At 47.0% G+C, this 22,381-nt stretch overlaps 1 pseudogene; it reads left to right on the forward strand.

Moving 5' to 3' along the window:
* The first annotated feature begins 4,904 nt into the window (after nt 1-4,904).
* Nucleotides 4,905-8,861, forward strand: LOC117084980 (annotated as a pseudogene).
* Nucleotides 8,862-22,381: the final 13,520 nt, after the last annotated feature.

A 22,381-nucleotide genomic window follows, 5' to 3' on the forward strand; every position in this document is an offset into this window, starting at 1 on the left:
AGATAAGTCCTTGTGTTGACTCCTCTAGCTAGTTGGATTTAAACTGGTTTGATCCCAACAGGCCTCCCCAGTTACCACCTAGTCTCAGTTTCTCATTGCTGTGTCATTAAGAGATTCACTTGGTTCCAGTCCCTGAGAGTCAAGGGATCATGTAGCCTCAGCTGGATTAAGCCTGGGGTGAAATCTTGAGGGGCTCCACACATCTGAAGGTTCAGGCAAGTTGGCCTGGGAGTCACTGCGCTGTTGCAGGAGGTACAGAAAAAGCAGGTGCAGAATTTTATTCCTTGGTTGGAAACCCTTGCTTAGGAATTCCTAGCAATATGCAATTTGTCATTTCATGTTAATGAGCTCACATACTGTTAACAGTATCATTTTTGCCTTTCAGACTGGTTTTGTTCATATGGTGACTCTTTAATCCCTGGAAATCCTTCAGAATACCTTGTTACATTCTGGAAGATTTTACCGCTTGGAATGCAATTCCTGCAATGTGCATGTAACTCCAACAGACAAAATGCCAATAATTCATTTTTCCTTCACGTTTTTATCATTTACCCATTTTATCACCTACCCGTAAACACGTCCTCTGAAGCCTGTAAGGGTGCCTCACATTAAATGAAAAATCGCCAAATCCTTTTTCTATTTTCCTCTTAAAGAAATTGTGGGTGAAACTGTTGAAAGATCTTTATATCGGGTAACACACGAGGTCTTGAATTTGCTTAATAAGGAAAGAAAGGAAGGAGAAGAAGGTTAACTATGTGTAAATTTATAGATGTTTTGGTGTCTGGAGTCCACGTAAATAATGTATTACCTCGCTGTAAAAATGAACTCTGCTAGAGTCTAGGTCTTTAAACACAAATTAACAGGAGCTCCAGGGAAGGAAGAGATGTTCTGCTCTTAATGATCTTTTCAACACTAGCTGCAGGGCCTGAGAACCCTGCAGGGAATTGGGGGAACGTGTAGTCCTTAAGATGTTGGTATCCAGTGTTGAATAGCTTGTAAGGTGGGGGTGGGGGGAAGAAATCTTCTCTATAAAATAAAAACTAAAACACTCAAGCAATTAATACTTTAAGAACAATTACAATAATTGGTATTGGCCTGGAGACTCCAGGCTTTTAAACATTCAGTGGGTAATTTTCTTCAAAGGTAATAAAAGTGGAATATTTGACCACGTTTATTAGCAGAGGCAAGGCTTGCCTGGGGACGCACGATTCATATGTCCTTCCAATGTGAATGAAACTCAGCCTTCCTTTTTTGTTTTTGTGTTATTGCTGTTGCGCTATTCTGCCCTCCAAGTGGATCCTCTGGGGGCCACTTTTTCAGCTTCCACAGAAGTGAGAACACGGGGGCCGTCTTTCTGTGCCTGACTGACTCCACTTCACTTACCGGCCCTTCCTTCCCCAACCCCCGCTCCCCGCCCCACCCGGCTCACCCACGTTGCTGGGAATGACGCGTTTTCCTTCTTTTCCATCCACCCTGACTTTCTTATCTCTTATTCTGGCCTCTCTGCGAAGACCACAGCAGGAACTCCTGCGCTCCTGGCCTGGGTCCCTCCTCCTCGCCTCTGCTTGCCTGCTCCTCCCCCGCCCCACTGTCCACCTCTGCCCTATGCCCAGGCTTCTCACACCCCCTCTTCCTTACCCTCCCTCAGCACAGTGGCTCTGTGGGGGTCTCCATGTGACCCTCCCCCTTCCACCCCTACCCCGCCCGGTCCCTGTGGCGCTACCTCATCCCCCCCTCCCCGCCTCTCTGCAACCCCACTCCACGAGCTGATCTCCTGGGGCGTCCCTGCGACCCCCCTCTGCGATCTGATCTCCTGCCCAACACCAGATGCCTCAGCTGCTCCCTCCCTTCCTCTTCCTCCTCCTCCAGGCTGGTGACCTCTGATACTACTTGTGTGACTTTTGCAACTTGCTTACCTTCTCTGAGCCTCTTCTCATTCTAGATGAGAATATTTGGAGGATCAAATGAGACCTACTAAAGATGCCCAATAGACCTTAGCTAGTTCTTACCTGCCTGACTGCTCCTTGTGCCCATCATTTGGTGCTGGGACTCTTCACTCCACACCCCCTCCCCCCTCCCCCAGGTTGTAAAGGTGCATTTCAGGGACTGGGTAATGGGCACAGCCCTAAGTAAGCTCTGCGTTCAGCCCCTCGGATTAGGGTGAACAGCTTGGCTGATTGAGTGAAGGTACTGCAGGCCACTTATCTGGTTGCAAAATATATTTTATGGGTTTAGAAACAAAAAGAACTATTTGTGTATAGTGTTTAACAAATATATAATTGATTATGGGAGAAATGGCCCTTCCTTCCTTCCTTCCTTCCTCCCTCCCTTTGTTCCTTCTTTCTTTTCTCATTTGGAAATCTAACCACTACTGATAACATTATTTCTAAGGCATAGATGATTGACAATAGGTGATGGAACCCGAGTTTTCCTAGGCCTCCTGTATCTGGAGGAAGTAATGTAAAGAGTAACTACTTGGTATTCAAAGGCTCTTGCCTCTACCTGCAAACACAAGAGCGCACACTTGTCAGCAGAGCTGCTAACTCTGCTAACAGAGGAGTCCCCACTATGCCCAGCCAGCTCTAAGACTTCCTGCTGGAGCTGCCACTGTGTTGCCAAGCACCATGCCTCATCTTGATGTCTCCAGGGCACAACTGTAGGGATGTCACTGATGCCCTGAGTTCTCATGGTTCCAAACCTGTGGAGCAGTGAGCTCCATGCTCCTCCAACAGGCGTGTGCCGAGACCAGCTTGTAGCAGGACAAGCCACAGACAAAACCCCTCAGACACCAAGTTAAAGAAGGACGGGCTTTACTCAGCCGGGAGCTTCGGCGAGACTCACGTCTCCAACAACCGAGCTCCTCAAGTGAGCAATTACTGTCCCTTTTAAGGGCTCACAACTCTAAGGGGGTGTGCGTGAGAGGGTCATGATTGATTGAGCAAGCAGGGGGTACATGACTGGAGGCTGCATGCACTGTAATTAGAACAGAACAGGACAGGGATTTTCACAGTGCTTTTCTATACAATGTCTGTAATCTATAGATAACATAACTGATTAGTTCAGGGGTGGATCTTTAACTACCAAGCCCAGGGTGTGGTGCTGGGCTGTCTGCTTGTGGATTTCATTTCTGCCTTTTAGTTTTTACTTCTTCTTTCTTTGAAGGTAGAAACTGGGCATAAGACAATATGAGGGGTGGTCTCCTCCCTTAAGCTCAATTGTGGAGACCCTAACCCAGTGGTACTAGAGGAATTAAAGACACATGCAGAAATATAGGGTGTGGAGTGGGAAATCAGGGATCTCACAGCCTTCAGAGCTGAGAGCCTCAAACAGAGATTTACCCACATATTTATTGACAGCAGCCAGTGATAAGCATTGTTTCTACAGATTATAGATTAACTAAAAGTATTCCTTACAGGAAACAAACGGATGGGCCGAAATAGAGGCATGGACTCTGACTAGTTATCTGCAGCAGGAACATGTCCTTAAGGCACAGATAGCTCATACTATTGTTTGTGGCTTAAGAACGCCTTTAAGCCTTTTTCCACCCTGGGTGGACCAGGTGTTCCTTGCCCTCATTCTGGTAAACCCACAATCTTCAGTGTGGGTGTCATGGCCAACACGAGCATGTCACAGTGCTGCAGAGATCTTGTTTATGGCCAGTTTTCGGGCCAGTTTATGGCCAGATTTGGAGGCCTGTTCCCAACAGGCGTGGGTCCCAAGGTGCTATTGCCCAGCCCCAGTAGTTGATAGAGCCTATGGAGGCAAAGCTTTCTGGTTTTCACTCTGACCTTCTCTCTCTCTCTCTCTAGACTCGTGTATGTGCAGTAGCCTTGGCCAGGAACTGACTGGAGTAAGAGCTCCACCCTTCCCAGCATTCAGGGCCTCTTCAGGGCCAGTTTCTTGTTCTCTGGATGAGTATCTCTGGGAAGCTCCCCAGCCTTTGCACATAGAGCTCTCCAGCAAAAACCCAGGCTGAGCCCCTCTCTGGGAAGCTCCTCAGACCTTGGAAAATACATTTCTGTTGGGCCTGTCCTGCTTCTCCACTGTGGACCACAGAAGACCACAGTTCCAGTGAGGACTCCCCCACATGCTCTTACACATAAGCTATTTTTTGTAAGCTATGTGTAAGCTTCTGTTTTTCAAACATTAGCAACTGCCTATCCAATGGTTCCTTCAGGTATACGTGCACTACCATAAAGAATTATTCAGGCTGGGTGCAGTGGCTCACGCCTGTAATCCCAGCACTTTGAGAGGCCGAGGCGGGCAGATCACGAGGTCAGGAGATTGAGACCATCTTGGCTAACACGGTGAAATCCTGTCTCTACTAAAAATACAAAAAAGTAGCCAGGCGTGGTGGCGGGCACCTGTAGTCCCAGCTACTTGGGAGGCTGAGGCAGGAGAATAGTGTGAACCCAGGAGGCAGAGGTTGCAGTGAGCCGAGATCGAGCCACTGCACTCCAGCCTGGGCCACAGTGCGAGACTCCATCTCAAAAAAAAAAAAAAAAAATTTATTCAAAATAAGTTGGGGGAACTTCCCAATAGTTGAACATGTGGAGGTCCCTGGAGGGTGGCATGCCTGGGGAAGGCATGGAAGCTCCCCACCCCTTCCCCATACTCACCCCATGCGTCTCTTCATCTGGATCCTTTGTAATCCTTTATAATGAGCTAGTGAGCATTACTCTTCTGCAGGTCAGAAATGTTCCCAGATGCTGCAGCCATTTCAGTTTGATTTCATTGGAGATACTCTGACTTGATGATGATATTAACATCACTGAATCCTTCAAGGAATTTGTTGAATTGCTCAAAAAAAGTAGAGAAAGTGAAGATGATGGTACACGATGCTAGTGATTTTCTCATCAGACCCCTGGGAAGCTTCCAGAAGGAGCAAATAGGCTTCATTGAGGATGCGGTGAGAAGATGGCCATCTGCAAACCAGGAGGATGCTCTCACCAGACACCAGTCTGCTGGTACCCAGCCTCCAAAACTGTGCAAAATAAATGTTCGTTGGTTACATCCTAAATAAATAAGTAAATAATAAAATAAGTTGGGTGATCATTAAAAAAAAAAATAGCTGGCTGTGTCTGGGTGCAGTAGTTCAGGACTATAATCCTAGCACTTTGGGAGGTTGAAGGAGGAGGATTGCTTGAGGCCAGGAGTTCAAGACCAACTCAATATTTAAAAAAAACAAAAAACAAAAAAACCCAACTTGGGGCAATAGTCCTGTTTTCCAGTAGAGTCTTTTTGCAAAAAATGCTGTGATGCTATCCATGTTCTTGAATATATGGAGGAAAAAAAAAAAAAAGATCGGCCCTGACCCTCTTTGATATAGATGAAAATCGATTTCCTATTTGGAAATCTTACTTATATCAGGAAGCCCCTCATCCTTGAAGGATTATCTGTACTTTTGAGGGAGAAAACAGCCTGAAGTATCATGGAAGAGAGTTTCACGGCATGATCTCTGGAGAAGCAGCTGACCAGCTCTTGAGTGTGGCTGAGGGAGATACATCATGGGGAGAGGCAGCAACAGCCAGAGCCCTACACTTTGGCTTTCAGATTGGGAAGTCAAACAAGAAACTTGAGGCTCCAGTGCAATGGAAATCACTTTGCTGGGGAGAAACACTGTGCGTCCACCCACAATCTGGTAACTGATGGCTTGATTACTCCCTGTATTGAAACAAGGCAGCAGAATACATTGCCAAGGTGATGATAAACCCAGTTTATGAACACATAGGATGCACAACCTTCAACAGAGAGTCTGCTGGCAAAACATATATGCCAGTCCTGAAAGAGACACGTGGTGAGATTCTACAGGCCAGGATGAGGTGTTGGAGAAAAGACCAACATCACTTGTTAGAAGAGCAACTCTGAAAGAAAACGAGCAAATTCCAAAATATGAAAAGGTTCACAATTTCAAGGTCCATGGATCGAGAGGCCCATGCTTAGTGTGAATACTGTGCCATTCTCATGTATGGTCTCATTGCTCAGGGAGTGAACCATGTGGATTGGTTTCAGTGTTCACAAGCAGTGACCCCACATGGTCCCAAATGACTGGAAACCAGGCTTGAGGCATGCCAACGTGTCCAGCTGTGACCTTACAGTGCTTGTCAAAAGCACACACTGCTAAGTGGCCAAGGGTGGTGGACATGTGCAACAGGAAGATTGAGTTTGAAAGTCCCAATTCTGAAGGGCTATACCATGTATCAGGATTTAGTGACTTAACTGATGTCAAGACGGCTTTTGACAGAGGTGGTGAGAAAGCAGCTATTTCTGTGAACACATACGAAGATGTCAGCGTTATCACTGGAACTCAGAAACCGCACTTCAGGGATTTGCCAGTTTCACTAATTACGCATGATATCTACCCTAAGTTTATAGAATCTGCCAAAACTATGGATCCTAGTGAGTAACTGGAAACCCTTCATGAAGCATTGAAACTACTGACACCTGCTCGCTGTGAAACCCTCTGATCCCTGATGGCGTATCTAAACAGAGTGATGCTCCATGAAAAGGAAAATCTTGTGAATGCGGAGAGCCCTGGAATTGTCTTTGGCCCATCCCTTCTGAGACCTCCGGAATGAAATGCCATGGCTGCATTGAACGATATACAATATCAGATTGTATATCCAGGTGATATTCCAGGTGAAGTTAGTAGCCCAGAGTGAGAACTTCATTGGTGACCATTTGGCCAATCAGATGGTGCTTTTTCCAGGCCTGCCTGTGGCCACCCATGGACCAATCAGCACACACTTCCTCCATTCTGAGCACATAAAAACCCCAGACTCAGGCTGACACACTCATTGGGATGATCTGCCTGTGGAAATGGGCTACCCACCATGGGTCTCCTCTCCACTGAGAGCTGGACACTAGTCCGGATGACCTGCCTACAGAAGGGGCTACCCACTGTGGGTCTCCTCTCCACTGAGAGCTGGACACTTACTGGAACAACCTGCCCGTGTAAAGGAGTTAGCCACTGTGGGTCTCCTCTCCGTTGAGAGCTGGACACTCATTGGGACAAACTGCCTGCATAAAGGAGCTACCCACTGTGAGTCTCCTCTCTGTTGAGAGGTGGACACTCATTGGGACAACCTGCCTGCGTAAAGGAGCTACCCACTGCAGGGTCTCCTCTCCACTGAGATCTAGACACTCATCAGGGCAACCTGCATGCAGAAATAAGCTACCCACTTCAGGTCTCCTGAGAGCTGTTCTGTTGCTCAATGAAAATCCTCTCTGCCTTGCTCACCCTCCAGTTGTCTGCATACCTCATTCTTCCTGGACATGGGACAAGAACTTGGGACCCACTGAATGGTGGAACTGAAAGAGCTGTAACACAAACAGGCTGAAACATGCCCCCCTCTGCCCACTTCTCACCTTGTTGCAGGTGATGAGAAGGAGAAAAGAGCTGCAGCCCTTCAGGGAGCCCAGACCTAAGGGCTTTCTGAGCCAGGGCTGTGACACCTCTTTGGGGCTCTGTGGTTCCTGGCATCTCTAAGCTCCTGGGTGCCACTGCATTCCCCTTGTCCAGATGTAGGTGCCCTCAGCGGAAGCTGCTTGTGTTACATCTGATCCAGCCGCAGCCTTTCATGGAGCCAGCATCTGTGCTGGTGCCTCTTGCTGCCTGCCCCACTGCAGCAGCTGGCATGCCTGGCTAAGTGCAGTGGCCGTATCTTGTGTTTGCTTGCTCACACACCCCTCATCATTCTGCGCCTGGCTTGCTCTTGGCAGGCGTGCAATCCCGGCTGGTAGTGTGGCTGAGCAAAGCCTGCTTGACCAAGTGGGTGGAACAGGCCCAGAAGGCCTAAATAAAACTTGGGCAAATGTGCCACCAGCCACAGAGGTTTCTGACTAGAAAAACAACACCCTAAGGATCCTGTGACACTGCATGGCCTGCTGTGCTTCTATTCTGGGGGCGTACGCAGAGTCCAGTGATCTGTGGCACCACAGAAAGCCTACTTTACATGGTGTATATGTGCCACATTTTCTTTGTCCATTCTACTGCTGATGGACATTTAGGCTGAATTCAAGTCTTTACTATTGTGAATACTATGAAGCTCCTTTGCAGGGACATAGATGAGCTGGAGGCCATTATCCTTCGGAAACTAACGCAGACACAGAAAACCAAATACCACATGTTCTCACATAGAAGTGGGAGTTAAATGGTGAGAACACATGGATGCAAAGAGGGAAACAACAGACACTGGGGCCTCCTGGAGGGTGGAGGGTGGGAGGAGGAAGAGGAGCAGGAAAAAATAACTATTGGGTACTAGGCTTAGCATGTGGGTAACAAAATGATTGGTAAAACAAACCCTTGTGATGCAAATTTATCTATATAACAAACCTGCACAGCTACCCCTGAACCTAAACTAAAAGTTAAGGGGAAAAAAAAAGACTGGGCATGGTGACTCATGCCTGTAATCCCAGCACTTTGGGAGGCTGGGGCAGGCGATCACTTGAGGCCAGGAGTTCAAAAGACCAGCCTGGCCAAATGATGAGACCCTCCCACCCATCTCTACCAAAAATACAAAAATTAGCCAGCTGTGGTGGTGGATGCCTGTATTCCCAGCTACTTGGGTGGCTGAGCAGGAGAATCGTTTGAACCCAGGAGGCAGAGGTTGCAGTGAGCTGAGATTGTGCCACTTCACTCCAGCCTGGGCAAGACAATGAGACTCCATCTCAAATTTAAAAAAAAAAAAAACCTACTCTCTTCAGTGTCCCTGTTCCATGAGAGCTCTTTGCTATAAGCTCCTGAGAAGACCTCCAACGGGCAGCATGTCTGGCAGTCTGTCCCTCCCTCTGGCCCTATGCTGTCTCAGTTACAACGGCCCCATCTCTGCAAGAAGCCGTGGCTTGGGGAGAAAGAGTAACCCTTGCTGCCAGTTCAAGCTCCTACTATGCAGCAAGATGTTGGCCAGGTGCTTTCTGACAAAATCCTTTATGCCCTCCTGGCACTATGAGGGAGGTTTTAATACCCCCACTTTATCAATGAGAACATGGAGAATTTGAGTGTTTATAAACTTTTCCCAAGTTTTCATAACTGCTCAGTGGCATAAAGATAAAATTCCAAACCAAGTTTACTTAATTCAAAGGAAATAATTAGAAAAACCTAAGTCTAGACTGGACTGTGAATGATGCCTGTGATCCAGGTAGACATACAAATTGAATTAAAGACATTATGCATTTTCCTTTTTCTGTTTTTGTTTTGGTTTTTGTTTTGAGATGGAGTTTCACTCGTTGCCCAGGCTGGAGTGCAATGGCGCAATCTCAGCTCACCGCAACCTCTGCCTCCCGGGTTCAAGTGATGCTCCTGTCTCAGCCTCCCAAGTAGCTGGGATTACAGGCGCATGCCACCACGCCTGGCTAATTTTTGTATTTTTGGCAGAGATGGGTTTCATCATATTGGTCAGGCTGGTCTCGAACTCCTGACCTCAAGTGATCTGCCCACCTCAGCCTCCCAAAGGGCTGAGATTACAGGCAAGAGCCACCACACCCAGCACACATTCGTTTTTCTACAAATACGAGAGCAGTCCTCTTACTTCACACACACCTTGGTGACACTCTCAGGAGGCGACCTAGAGGTGCTACTGGCTTAAGGGGACAGAAAGGAGAGACAGTCCTCTGGGGGCAGGTACCCTCATTCTCCTCCACGTAGTGACAAGTTCGCCTTGACATGTCATTTCCCAAGAATTCGCATTCCGAACACATTCGCATATTCAGACGCCTACCTGTTGCACAGAAGACTAGCGTTAGCTTTCCCTGCAGGGAGGGTTACCTTTGAAACATTTCCCCCAAAGTGACCTCTAGCAAAGTCATTTGAATCTCCTGTCTTGGGTTCTTGTCACTCTGCTCCAGGAAGGGGGAACAGCCAAAATTTACTGCACTGAATCCTGACCACCTGGGAAGGAAGAAGAAGAAAATGTAGCTTTCTTTAACACCCCAGGCTAATTAAAAAGGAATTGCCAGAGCCGGGCGCGGTGGCTCACGCCTGTAATCCCAGCACTTTGGGAGGCCAAGGCAGGCAGATCATGAGGTCAGGAGATCAAGACCATCCTGGCTAACACGGTGAAACCCCATCTCTACTAAAAATACAAAAAATTAGCCAGGCATGGTGGCGGGCACCTGTAGTCCTAGCTACTTGGGAGGCTGAGGCAGGAGAACAGTATGGACCCGGGAGGTGGAGCTTGCAGTGAGCTGAGATCGCGCCACTGCACTCCAGCCTGGGTGACAGAGCGAGACTCCATCTCAAAAAAAAAAAAAAGGAATTGCCATTTGGATCTGGGGGAAATAAATTGAAGGGGAGGTGACTGGTTTTTAGGTAAACTCTGTACTTAAAACCCAATCCTTCACTCCCTCTACTTTTTCTTCAGAACAAACCAGATTTCATCTTGCCAGATATTTGAGGGTATTCAGATCAGATGAGTCAAAGCCATTTGCAAATGTTATTCTCTCTTGTATAAAAGTAGGACAAAATGAGAGTATCATCTTCAAAACTGCAAATGAACCCAGGTTACCCAGATATTCAGCAGAAATCAATAAACCCATAAACCCATGACTGCTCATGACAATCAGCTTATTTTTTGTTTTAAAACTGGCAGTGGCTTTCATTCTCTATAAAGCTTTAGTCCTCCAGGACTTTTTCCCTGATACTTCAGAAGTCATCCTGGGAAATAAAGCTGCCATGCCTTCCTACGGGCCAGGAGTCAGATCCCGGATTCTGACTTCCTGAGAATGGTGGAAATTTGGATCCTTGCTGCTCATCGTGGATTGTATCCCGCCTGCACTCAGCAAGACAATGATTGAATTTTCAGGTGGAACTAGAGCTCCAAGGAGTGCAGGGGCTGGGAAAGGGATGCATCCCACTGGCCCCAACCCTATTTCAACCCCTCTCCTGGCTCCAACGAATGCCCAGGTTCTGGCATTTGCTACACATACCTCACCTTGTGGCCCCCCAGCCTCTCAGGATGCCCCTATCTTTTGGCCTGGCCTGACCTGGCCTGGTTCCTCTCTACTACTTTGGGATATTTACCAAGTTTTCCATTCCTTACGAGTCTAGTTCTGCGGCAAATAGTCTGGCTCTCTGGCTGCAACTCAAGAAAGGCTCTCACCCACCTACACAACTGCTGGGTGACCTGAATGCACCCAAGTTTAGGTAACATGCCAGAGATGGAGAGATAATTAGTTAACTGTAGGACTGTATTAATCAGTCTCTCCAAATGCAGTTGAGGCACAGAGCCAAGGGTATTTAGCCCTTTTTGATTGTTTGCATCTAAATTAAAGTAGTTGCTACTTTCATCAATAGCAATTAATATTTCCTGAGTGCTTCTCAGTAGCATACCATTGCATTAAGTCTGCCTAGGGCTTTTCACAACATAGAGGATGTGAAATTTCTGGTCTCAATGAGCATATAATAATAAGCAAGACATGACAATTAATTAGCAAATATTTACAGAGTGCATATTTAGCCTAGGCATTTTGCTAGAAGCTTATACACCACAACTCAATCATCATAGAAGGGACCTGCAAATAGGGAGAGTCTGTCTCCAAAGCCCCGAGCTGCACAAAGGCGGGAGAGTTTGCTCTCACACTCTGGCCCCAGGCACCACCAATGCTTTCCAACCATGAGCAGTCCCTTTCTCTCAGGGAGTGCCTGGAAATGTATGGGAGCATTTGTTACTTGCCTTAGGCTACAAACTGGCATTTACTGCGTGCAGTACAGGGATGCTGATGTTTGACAATGTGCCAGACAGTCCTTCACAACTGAGAACTTTCCCACTCAAAATGCGTGTAGAACCCCTGTTGAAAGCTGACAGAGTAAAAGCTGTGAAAATAGTCACAGGGTTGAGGAGTCCTCTGGCGATTTTCCTCCCCCTTAGTTTGAGAAATCCTCTTTTGGAAGGGGAATGACATTTGGAAGGGTGAGGGCCAGGTTAGCCCAAACTCTCCGGGAGCCTGACTTCTTCAGGCATTAGAGAGTAAGCCTCGCCGGGCGCGGTGGCTCAAGCCTGTAATCCCAGCACTTTGGGAGGCCGAGACGGGCGGATCACGAGGTCAGGAGATCGAGACCATCCTGGCTAACACGGTGAAACCCCGTCTCTACTAAAAATACAAAAAAATTAGCTGGGCGAGGTGGCGGGTGCCTGTAGTCCCAGCTACTCGGGAGGCTGAGGCAGGAGAATGGCGTAAACCCGGGAGGCGGAGCTTGCAGTGAGCTGAGATCCGGCCACAGCACTCCCGCCTGGGCGACACAGCGAGACTCCGTCTAAAAAAAAAAAGAGAGAGAGTAAGCCTCAGTGGTCTGTTCTGCTAACAAGTCCAGAAGATTGTATTTTTCACTGTTATGGCTGAGTTCTCTTTTTGGAAGAAGTTAAGCAAGATTCTAAGTTTGGAATATTATTTGGTCCTTGTTTTCAACTCAACAGTCACATCACAGTGACATTTCAGGGTAATGTTTCTTAATAATTGCGACCAATTAAAAAAAAAAGAGAAGGAACATGAAGTGTAAAAGGACTAGTGCCCTGTAGTAAAATGTTCATCGGAGACCCTGTCACCACCTGAGCCCCAGGCTTCGCACGATGGTCTGCGTTGTGGTCGAGCTGCCCGCAGATTTGCAGCAAGAGGCCAGTGAGGGGCAGCCTGAAACCACAGAAAGAAGTGGAACAGACCCGAGCATGGTGGCTCATGCCTGTAATCCCACACTTTGGGAGGCCACATTGGGCAGATAACCTGACGTCACGGTTTTGAGACCAGCCTGGCCCACATGGCGAAACCTGGTCTCTACTAAAAATACACACACAGAAAAAAGATTAGCTGGATGCGGTGATGGGCGCCTGTAGTCCCAGCTACTCGGGAGGCTGAGGCAGGAGAATCACTTCAACCTGGGGGGTGGAGGTTGCAGTGAGCCAAGATCACACCACTGCACTCCAGCCTGGATGACAGAGCAAGACTCTGTCTCAAAAAAAAAAAAAGAATTGGAACAATCAGTCAGTTAGTGGACTGACTCCGGGGCAGGCAGTCAGAGAGAGTAGCAGGGACGGAAAGGAGAATTGACACCCAGCGGAAGCAGACTGTGGACGAGCCAGCCTGAATCTGCAAGGGGGGCAGGGCATGTGGGGTAAGGCACCAGAGTTCCAACCCACTCGCAGCAATGCTCTTCGGAAACAGACTGAAGTGTGGCCTTGGGGAGTGGCATCTGCCTCCGAGGAAGGCCACTGACGCCTTCGGGAAGGTGAGCCAAGTCTTCGTTCACTCACAAGAACAATTAAGGCACAATTTCTTTTTTTAATTAATTAATTAATTTTTTTTGAGACAGGGTCTCACTCTGTCGCCCATGCTGGAGTACAGTGGCACCATCATGGCTTACTCCAGTCTCAACCTCCTGGCTCAAGTGATCCTCCACCTCAGCCTCTGGAATAGCTGGCACTACAAGCATGCGCCATGATGGTGTCTAATTTTTTAATTTTTTAATAGAGAGCGAGTTTCCTTATGTTGCCTAGGCTGGCCTCAAACTCCTGGGTTCAAGTGATCCTCCCACCTTGGCCTCTCAAAGTGTTGGGATTACAAGTGTGAGTCACCGCGCCTGGCCTTGGGGTTTTCCTTTAACACTTATTTACCACTTCTGTTTTCTAAGAGATCCTTTTGTACGTACAGCCCAAGACAGCATCAGTCCTTTTTTGCAGTGGTGATGTTATGGGCTCATATGTACCCTAAGTAATTACTCACTATTACTCCTGCTTCTTTCCTACATTGCTGTTTCTTAAATAGCAGCCTTCCCTGTTAAATATTTGTGGAATATTATTTCTCCCCAGGTGTATTACATTAACCTATACACTTATGCTAGCATTACTTTATCCTAAATCAAAAGTGCATTTTTTTATATACAGTATTTTCAACTTACCATGGGTTTACCTGGATGTAATCTCACGGTAAGTGGAGGGGCTACTGAATGCATATTGCTTTTGCACCATTGTGAAGTTGAAACTTGTAAGTCAAACCATAGTAAGTCAGGGACCATCTGTGTTAAATCTAATCTCATTCACTTCATTTCCTCACTAAATTTGCCAGATCAAACTACAATTTAATCCGTGTTTTTCTGTCTCCCTCCATCGCTTTCTTCCTTCCTCCTTCCCTCTCTTCCTCTCTTCCTTTCTTTTTCTTTGTCTTTTCTAATTTAGTAGCACAAATCATTTTCCTCCTTCTCATTAGTAGATAAATTGTGGTGTAAAGGTCTTGGCCGCAATGGATTCCCACCGTGTTACAGTCTACGCCTCCCCCTTCCAAGAGCATTAATAATCAGTGCTTACTGTTGCCAATCTGATTGTCAACAGTTTGCATTTATCGTGAGGGTTGGCAGTAATGGCTGTGGATTTGGCTTTACTGGAGGGGGATTAGTTGTGGAGTCCTGATAAGATAAGTAAGCAACAAAGAGGAAGGGACCCCAGGTAGGGAGGGGCCCTAGCTGGGGAAGAATAATGAACAATTGCTCTGAGAAACAGCTAATCACAACTCATGGGTACAATGACCTCATTCCATGGGCACAATGGCCTCTTTCCATGGGCACAACCACCTCTTTCTGCAGGTAGCCCCTCCAGTGCGACCCTAGAAAACGTCCCTCCAGGCTCTGCCTCTTTGCAGACAGCCCCTTCTCTGCTGTGCTGCCTGTTGCTTTCTTGCAACACATTTTCATAGTTTCTCTAATAAATCTGCCTTTCTTTACCTACAATGGTCTCGGGAAATTCCTTCATCACCCTTGCCACTGGACCCAGCTAGTCCCGCCCATGACATTAGTGTCATATCTTGAACTCTTAACTGTTGAAATAATTCTTTTCCTTTGCAGATTGACCTGGCTTTCCTGCTAATAGTTAGCTATTAGACAGTCAACAACCTTGCACTTCCTTTTCTCTGTAATGTAGGCATTGATAGGAGGGGACTTGTAGTCAATCATACTTGCATGTGCACACTACACTCTTATCCCATCGTTACTTCTCCAGGCTACAGCATGATGGCAGCTGGGAAGAGCAGCCCTCCATGATTGGCCACTTGATTCTGGGTCAAGACTCCTGCCTTCTAGTCCCACTTAGTCACAACTTTGGCTGGTACAGGACGCCCAGCCTCTCTGTATCTTGGTGTTCTCTGTCTATAAGATGGAGAGCACCTCACAAGATGTGGGATATGTGGGAACAAGCCAGCATCTGGGGATGCTTTTAGGAGGCTGGGATTTTAAATAGAAATAAATAAATAAAGCTTCAAAAGTCAACATCCTAAAAAAGATCATAACAAGAAGAGATCACCTATATAACTGGGATTGCAGGACTTGAAGCAGAGAACGCAGGATTCAGGTAAGTTGGCTTTCTGTTGTATCTCTGAGGTATGTCTGGGTCCTCATGCAGCTCAAAAGTTGGGGAACTAGGTGTGGGTCTGTACACGCAAATGCAGCCAGCACCATCTCCAGCACCTTTGAGTTTTGCATCCTCCCATATTGCATGGATGCATATGACTTTGGAAGAGATGCTGGGTTCTAGGGATAATCCCAGAATCAGGTAAGTCTGGGCTGCACTGAGTATCCAAGTTCATTTTTCAATCATTCATGTCAGAGAAACTAATGAAACTGTCATTTTCAAAATAGGAAGTGACTTCCCCAGGATCACATGGTTACAACACTTCTAGGTCGAGACCACACTCCAGAGTGCAATTCTGTGTGGTGGTTAGAAGCACAGGCTTTGGATCTGACAGATCTGGGCTCCAGAACCCCTGGAAAGCAAGCAGCACATCTGTCATTATTTGCAGTCTACCTGGGAAACCCAAGAAAATTGGTCAAAAATGTGACCAATTTACCAGTCATGTCTTCCGGTGAATATTGTAAAATAATAATGATTCTTAAATTGATATTTTAGATTAAATTCTAGAGTCAGAACACATAATAACAAATCAAATTTTGTAAATGAGGGCAGACATGTACTGAAAGATATTGAAATACATATTATATATTAAACACACGTGCACACATAAGGGTGTGATACTTGCACAAGAGTGAACAGACAAACCAGTGGGAGGGTGAATTATTCAATAAATAGTGCTACAAAAAAAAATTGAAGACCCATTTTTTTCCAGGTAAATTAAGGCAGTAAATGTAAAAAAAAAAAAAGTCACAATAAGAAAACTAGGGGAAAAAATAGCTAAATATTTATATGACCTATGGCTGGGAAAGAACTTTGGAAACATTGAAAGTACAAAGAAAAAGATAATTTGGCTACATAAAAATGTAAAACGTAGGCACATAAAAATTAATTTAAAACACAATAAGCTAGAAAATGACAGACAAGGAGTTAAAGTTTCTTCTTTCATTCGGCAAATTTTTTTTTTTTTTTTTTGAGACAGAGTCTCACTCTGTTGCCCAGGCTGGAGTGCAGTGGCGTGATCTCGGCTCACTGCAACCTCCACCTGCCAGGTTCAAGCAATTATCCTGCCTCAGCCTTCCGAGTAACTGGGTCTATAGGCAAGTGCCACCATGCCCAGCTAATTTTTTGTATTTTTAGTAGAGACGGGGTTTCACCATGCTGGCCAGGCTGGTCTCGAACTCCTGACCTCCTGATCTGCCTGCCTTGCCCTCCGAAAGTGCTAGGATCACAGGTGTGAGCCACTGCACCTGGCCTTGCCAAATATTTCTTGAGTACCTACTATATGCTAGGTACTTGCTATGTGCTGGATGTGCAGCAGCAGACAATACAGCAAAAGCACCTGTCCTGAGGGAGTAGACAGTGGACAAGTTGTTAAGAGGGGCAGCAAACCCCAACAAGAAAATGGACAGAGCATATGAGCAGACAATTCACCTAAGAGAAAAACTGAGCACATAATCAACTCCTGTGTGGTGCTTCCCCGAGTCTAGTGTTAATTCTGCAATCGGAACCTAGATCCTGTATCAACTGCTCAGCTCCCCTTTGGAAGCCCAGCCTCCCTCCTATTCACTGCACCAGACCTTTGCCAACATTGGCTTCTCTGTCCACACTCTTCAGCCAGGCCTTGCCATGCCTGCCACCCATCTGGGATTCCAGGCTCCCGGGAATGGTTTGGGATCCCGGCTCCTCCATGTAAGACCTGCATGACCTTGGGCAGGTCACTTACCCTCTCTGTGCCTCCGTTTCTTCATCTATGGATTGCTGATTAAAGTAGTACCCGCCTCTTAGCGGTGAGGATCAAAGTCCTCGGGACGGCCCCCTGGGCAGAGAGGCCGCTCTCAATAAACTGCCGTGATCATGGCTCTCCTTTCAAGGTGGCCCAGAGCCAGGTCTACAGAGGGGCAGCTGTGCTGGGACTGGAGGAAAAACCCACTCCCCACAGGCCAGCAGGAGCACTGCCTCTGTGCAGGACTGGCCCTGCGTCGAAGTTTTACAGCAACTGCCCTCACCCTAATGGCAGCAAATCTCTCCTCTGAGCCAACTCTGGGTGTGCAAGGCTGGGGAGAACTCAGAATCAGGAAACTCGCTTCTCGCTGTTCTTATGGACATGTTGTAGGTCTTTATTTGTGACGTCCAAATGCATTGCATTGCAGGACTACCCACATGAACTCACCTGGGATAGTTCACCAAATCCTAATAAACTCCTACCTGGCCTGTCTCTTGAGCCAATGCAAAGCAATGGAAAAAGACATGAAAAAAGGTCTCTTTGAACGCCCAAGTAATGAATGAAAACTAAGAAATCTTGCTAGCATTCCTCCTCCGATCTTGTCGAAAACAAACCCTACCCTATACATGTTTATTCTTCTGCCTGGGCTTCTTCAGGTATCCCCGCGGGGAAATGCTACGATCCTGGGGTTGTATTTCAGCGTGGCTCAGTCCTGCCTTGGCAGTGACACAAGATAGCAAAACTACTGTTCTCCAAGGTAAGAGGGAGATTTAGGGTTTGTATTCCAAGTGGCTGATGTGAAATTTCAGGGGCTCTTGGATTCTTGGCTTGGGAGCAAGGCCATGAATAACTAAGACTTTCAAAATGTCTTCATTCCCCCTGCTCCCTTACAAAGCACCTTAGGAAGAAGAAAGTGCTACATGGAGAATTGGACAGTGGAACTCTAATGCTGTCCTCGTTCACAAAACCAAGATATACTTCAATACCACAATACCAACATAGCTCTTGGCCATAAAGATAGAATTTTCGAAAGCATAGAAGATGCTCAAATTTTTATTTTCAAATTTTAAAGTTCCTTCTCCTAACTTCAACCCTCCCGATTTGTAAGTAGGAATATTATAGTTCATCACAAATTTGTATTCCAATACATTAATACAGTGATGAAACATAGGAGACAGAACATGTATATAGTGTGAGTATGTACATTAATAGGCATGAAGCTTTAAAAAGGAGATCCTGTTAGAGATTTAATGTTAACTGTACCAGCGCCTGGTTTCACCTTTATTTTTCCTTAACCCATGTTCTCTATTTCACAACAAAAGGAAACTTCTCATAAAGCGTTGAATTTGAAGATACAAATGTATTCAAGAAAATAACATTGATAACTTAAAGTGGAGATTTTATCTAAATGAGAATGATCAATGGAAACTGTGATGACACACAGAGGAAGTGTAGAATGTTCTAGTACCTTCTGAGTCAGGCTAGCAGCATGGGCAGGCTAGCACAGTGTCTTGATTAAGGGTTTTTCATGATGCCATATCACAGACCTATGAGAAGATGGATTTCAAAGGACAAGTCATAGGTAACCTGTAAACAAGTAGTTAAATCCACTTTAGCACTGAAAGTTCCTTGAAGCACAGGTTAAATTTGTTCTGGGTAAATTGCTTCAGATTGAACAAGCTGACACTTCCCACTTCCTTCCTGTTTCTGTTTCCATTTTCTGTGTCCTAACTTTCTTCTTCCAGATCAGTTAGTTGTTTCCTCCTCCTGGACCGGTTTCATCATATCTATCATACAGGCAAGTCTTCTTGATTAATTAAGATAATTGTTTTGGTTTGGTTCTGAAATGCATTATCCCACCTTCTTAGTCTACTTAACAATATTTTCCTTAGGCTAATGTTAAAATTGGTCTAAGGAAACTATGCCACCTCATTCTCCCACCCAGCCATGCCTTTCTCCTGCTACAGAAACTCCCATGCACAGAGACAAGGACAGCCAAGGTCTGGAAGTGCCAGGAGTCATTTTGGGATTTATGACAGGTGCTACACCTGTTCTGGGGGCTGACGACGGAATGCACTTCTGGTCTGCTCTGCCTTAATTTGTTTTTCTAGACATGTTCAACAGCTGGACAAGATCCCTATGATCCATTAGGCCCTGTGCCCTTGAAACACTCACGCAAACAGCTGGAGAATCCCTGCAGGCTCACACTCTCCATGGCAGTCCTTAAGAAACTCAGCTTTCCCACGACCAGACATCTAGAAACAGAATGAGTGAGGCAGGGGAGGCGTACAGTGTAAGAAATGGAAGGAAAATTCTAAATGTAAAGAAAAAAGGAGCCCCCAAGTTCAGGCACTGTATTTGGTCCTGTAGATACAAAGATCAATATAGTGAGATATCTTACTAAGATCATAAAATAAATAAGCTGTGGGATCTTAGAGTCTAGAAAATGGAACAGACAAGTAACTCAATAACTACCAATTTAATATAACAACAGTAATAGAATGTACAGTCCTCAGAGGATGTGCAGAGAAGCAAGAGTGAGAAGCCCTATCTGAGAGCATAGGGACAGGTTTTGTTGTTGTCGGTTTTTTTCTGAGACGGAGTCTCACTCTGTCCCAGGCTGGAGTGCAGTGGTGTGATCTCAGCTCACTGCACCCTCTGCCTCTGCCTCCCGGGTTCAAGTGATTCTCCTGCCTCATCCTCCCCAGTAGCTGGGACAAGGACAGGTTTTAAAGAGAATTTAGCCACAGAGTTTTCAGAGAAGAGTCGACTAGAAAGATTCAGTGCGGCAGGATGCTCTGGGCACGATGGAGATGGACATATACAACCTAATAAAGAAGACAGGAACGACCTCCTCCTGCCCTCCAATAAAGACACCCGGCCAGTTTCCAACCCTAACATATAGGTATGTCTGCTTAGTGGACATTGAAATGAAGAGGAGGCTCAGAGCCAAGCATGTTAGACTGGGGCGTTCAGGAAAGAGCAGAGAAGTTTGCTGCTCAGGAAAGAGGGGAGAGGGGGACCCCAGGCCACTGCGAAGGCTCCAGAGGAGGCAGAACTTGCAGGCGCCCTTGGGTTCTCCGAGGGGGCTTGGCAGCCACGGGGACCAGGGAGGCGTGAGAAATGAGGGTAGTTAGGGTAATTAGGGCAGGGCCTCCTGAAGGAGCGCCTTCCAGCCCAGGCTGCGGCGGGAGGATGCACTTTACCATCCAAACCAAGTGGGGAAGAGGAAGAGCGGCGATCAGTCGCTGCAACAAAAAAGAAGTACTCCAGGTGGGAGGATTACTTGAGGCCAAGAGTTTCAGACTAGCCTGGCCAACATAGTGAGACCCTGTCTCTATTTTTTTTTTTAAGGCAAAATTTAAATTCAAAAAGAAAGAAAGACGAAAAAGAGGAAGTGCTGGCTGTGCAGCACAGCAGAAAACTTGGGGCAATGATGACCACGTGGACAGAGGCTGCAAGTGTCGGGAAAAGAGGACAGGCCGAGAACCGCTGGTTGGCAGACCCCTAACTGGACCCCGCTGGCCCCCGCAGCTGACTCCCTAAACTCGGAGGAAGTGCCAGTTGGCCAGGTGCTGGGCGGCCCGGGCGCTGGCCCCGCTCCAGGTCTCCGGAGCAGGGGTGCAGGCCGGAGCACCTGCACATGGCGTGCGCCCCTAGCTCCTCCCGGACGGCAGCTCACCAGCCCCCGCCTTAAGTTTCTGGCTTCCACCCAGCCAAAGCCAGGAAATCTCTGTCCTTAAGCCTCGATTTGTTAATTATTCAAGCACTCTGTGTGAGAGAGAGAGCGTGTGTGTTTAACTTCCTTCATGAAAAAGCACGCCGAGCCCACTGGGACCGCGGTGCTGAAGAGGCCGCCGGGCCGGGAGAGACTGCATTCTGAGAACCAGCCTGCAAGCCCCGAAGTCGGAGATCGCAAGGTCCTAGTGGCAACAGAGCCTCCTAGCGATGAGAGTGAGCCTCGCCCCGGCTCCGGTGAGTCCTCCCCAGCTCACCTCGCCACAGGTCTGGTGTCTCCCAGGTCCTCCCCGGCCGGCCGCGGGCAGAGCTGGGAGGGCTTCTCAGCCCTCCGGGCACCCCTGCTGCGGCTCCATCCAGACCCTCCCGCTTCCAGGAGCAGGGACCAGGGACGCTGGGCCCCGATTCAAGCCTATCATGGTGGATCATAACAACATAACGTAACGTAACGTAACCTAACGTAACGTAACGTAACACAACATAACATAACACAACACAACACACGGAGCGTTTAGATTCAGCATGTACTCTGAGCCAGGCTCAGCTCTAAGCTGTTGTGGATCACCACGATGACCTCTAGACTCTCCTCTGAGGTGGGTTCTACTGTTAGCCCATTTAACAGATGAGGAAATGGAGACAGAAGTGGTGGAGGAACTGGCCTAAGCTCAGGCGGTGGTTAAGTGACCAGGGCAAGCCCCTCGCCCCCTGTGCTGGAGGAAGCCCGCGCCCAGGCTCTGTCGCTGAGCAGGGCACGCCTTCTATGCAGCACCCAGATGCATCGAACACTGTGCACGCGCACGGGAATAAGAAACCGTGACAAAAATACAGGTGCATCGATGTAATGAGAAAGGAAAGCTGTTTGTAAGCACGATTTAAAAACCCCAGAAAACATCAGGGGGAACAATGGAACAGCTGGAACAAAATTTTAAACCTGGGTTGGCTATAAAATAACATACAACTGAAGAACTGGGGCTGGGCATGGTGGCTCAGGGCTGTAATCCTAAGCACTTTGAGAGGCCACAGTGGCCTCCCAAAGATGACCTGAGGCCAGGAATTCAAGACCAACCTGGCCAACATAGTGAGATCCCGTCTGTATTTATTTAAAAAATAAAAGAGGAAATACTTGCCGTACAGCACAGAGGATTCCTTGAGCCCAGGAGTTAGAGACCAGCTTGGGAAACATAGCAAAACCTTGTCTCTACTAAAAACAACAGCAACAACAAAAAATTACTCAGGCACAGTGGTGCACACCTGTAGTCCCAGTAACTCTGGAGACAGGAGGATGGCCTGAGCCCAGGAGACAGAGGCCACAGTGAGCCGAGATTGCACAACTGCACTCCAGCCTGGGCAACAGACTGAGACTCCGTCTCCAAAAAAACAAAAGAAAACAAAACAACTGAAGAACTGGGAAAATATTCATGACACTTATTAGGAATTAATGGCTAAGTTTACTAATATCCCCAAAACTCTTAATGGCAAAAGATGTAAACACACATTTCAGAGAAGGAACTAAAAATGGAGGACAAGGAAA

The sequence above is a fragment of the Trachypithecus francoisi genome, unplaced genomic scaffold (genome assembly GCF_009764315.1).
Source record: "Trachypithecus francoisi isolate TF-2019V2 unplaced genomic scaffold, Tfra_2.0 Lachesis_group1, whole genome shotgun sequence".
Classification (NCBI taxonomy): domain Eukaryota; kingdom Metazoa; phylum Chordata; class Mammalia; order Primates; family Cercopithecidae; genus Trachypithecus; species Trachypithecus francoisi.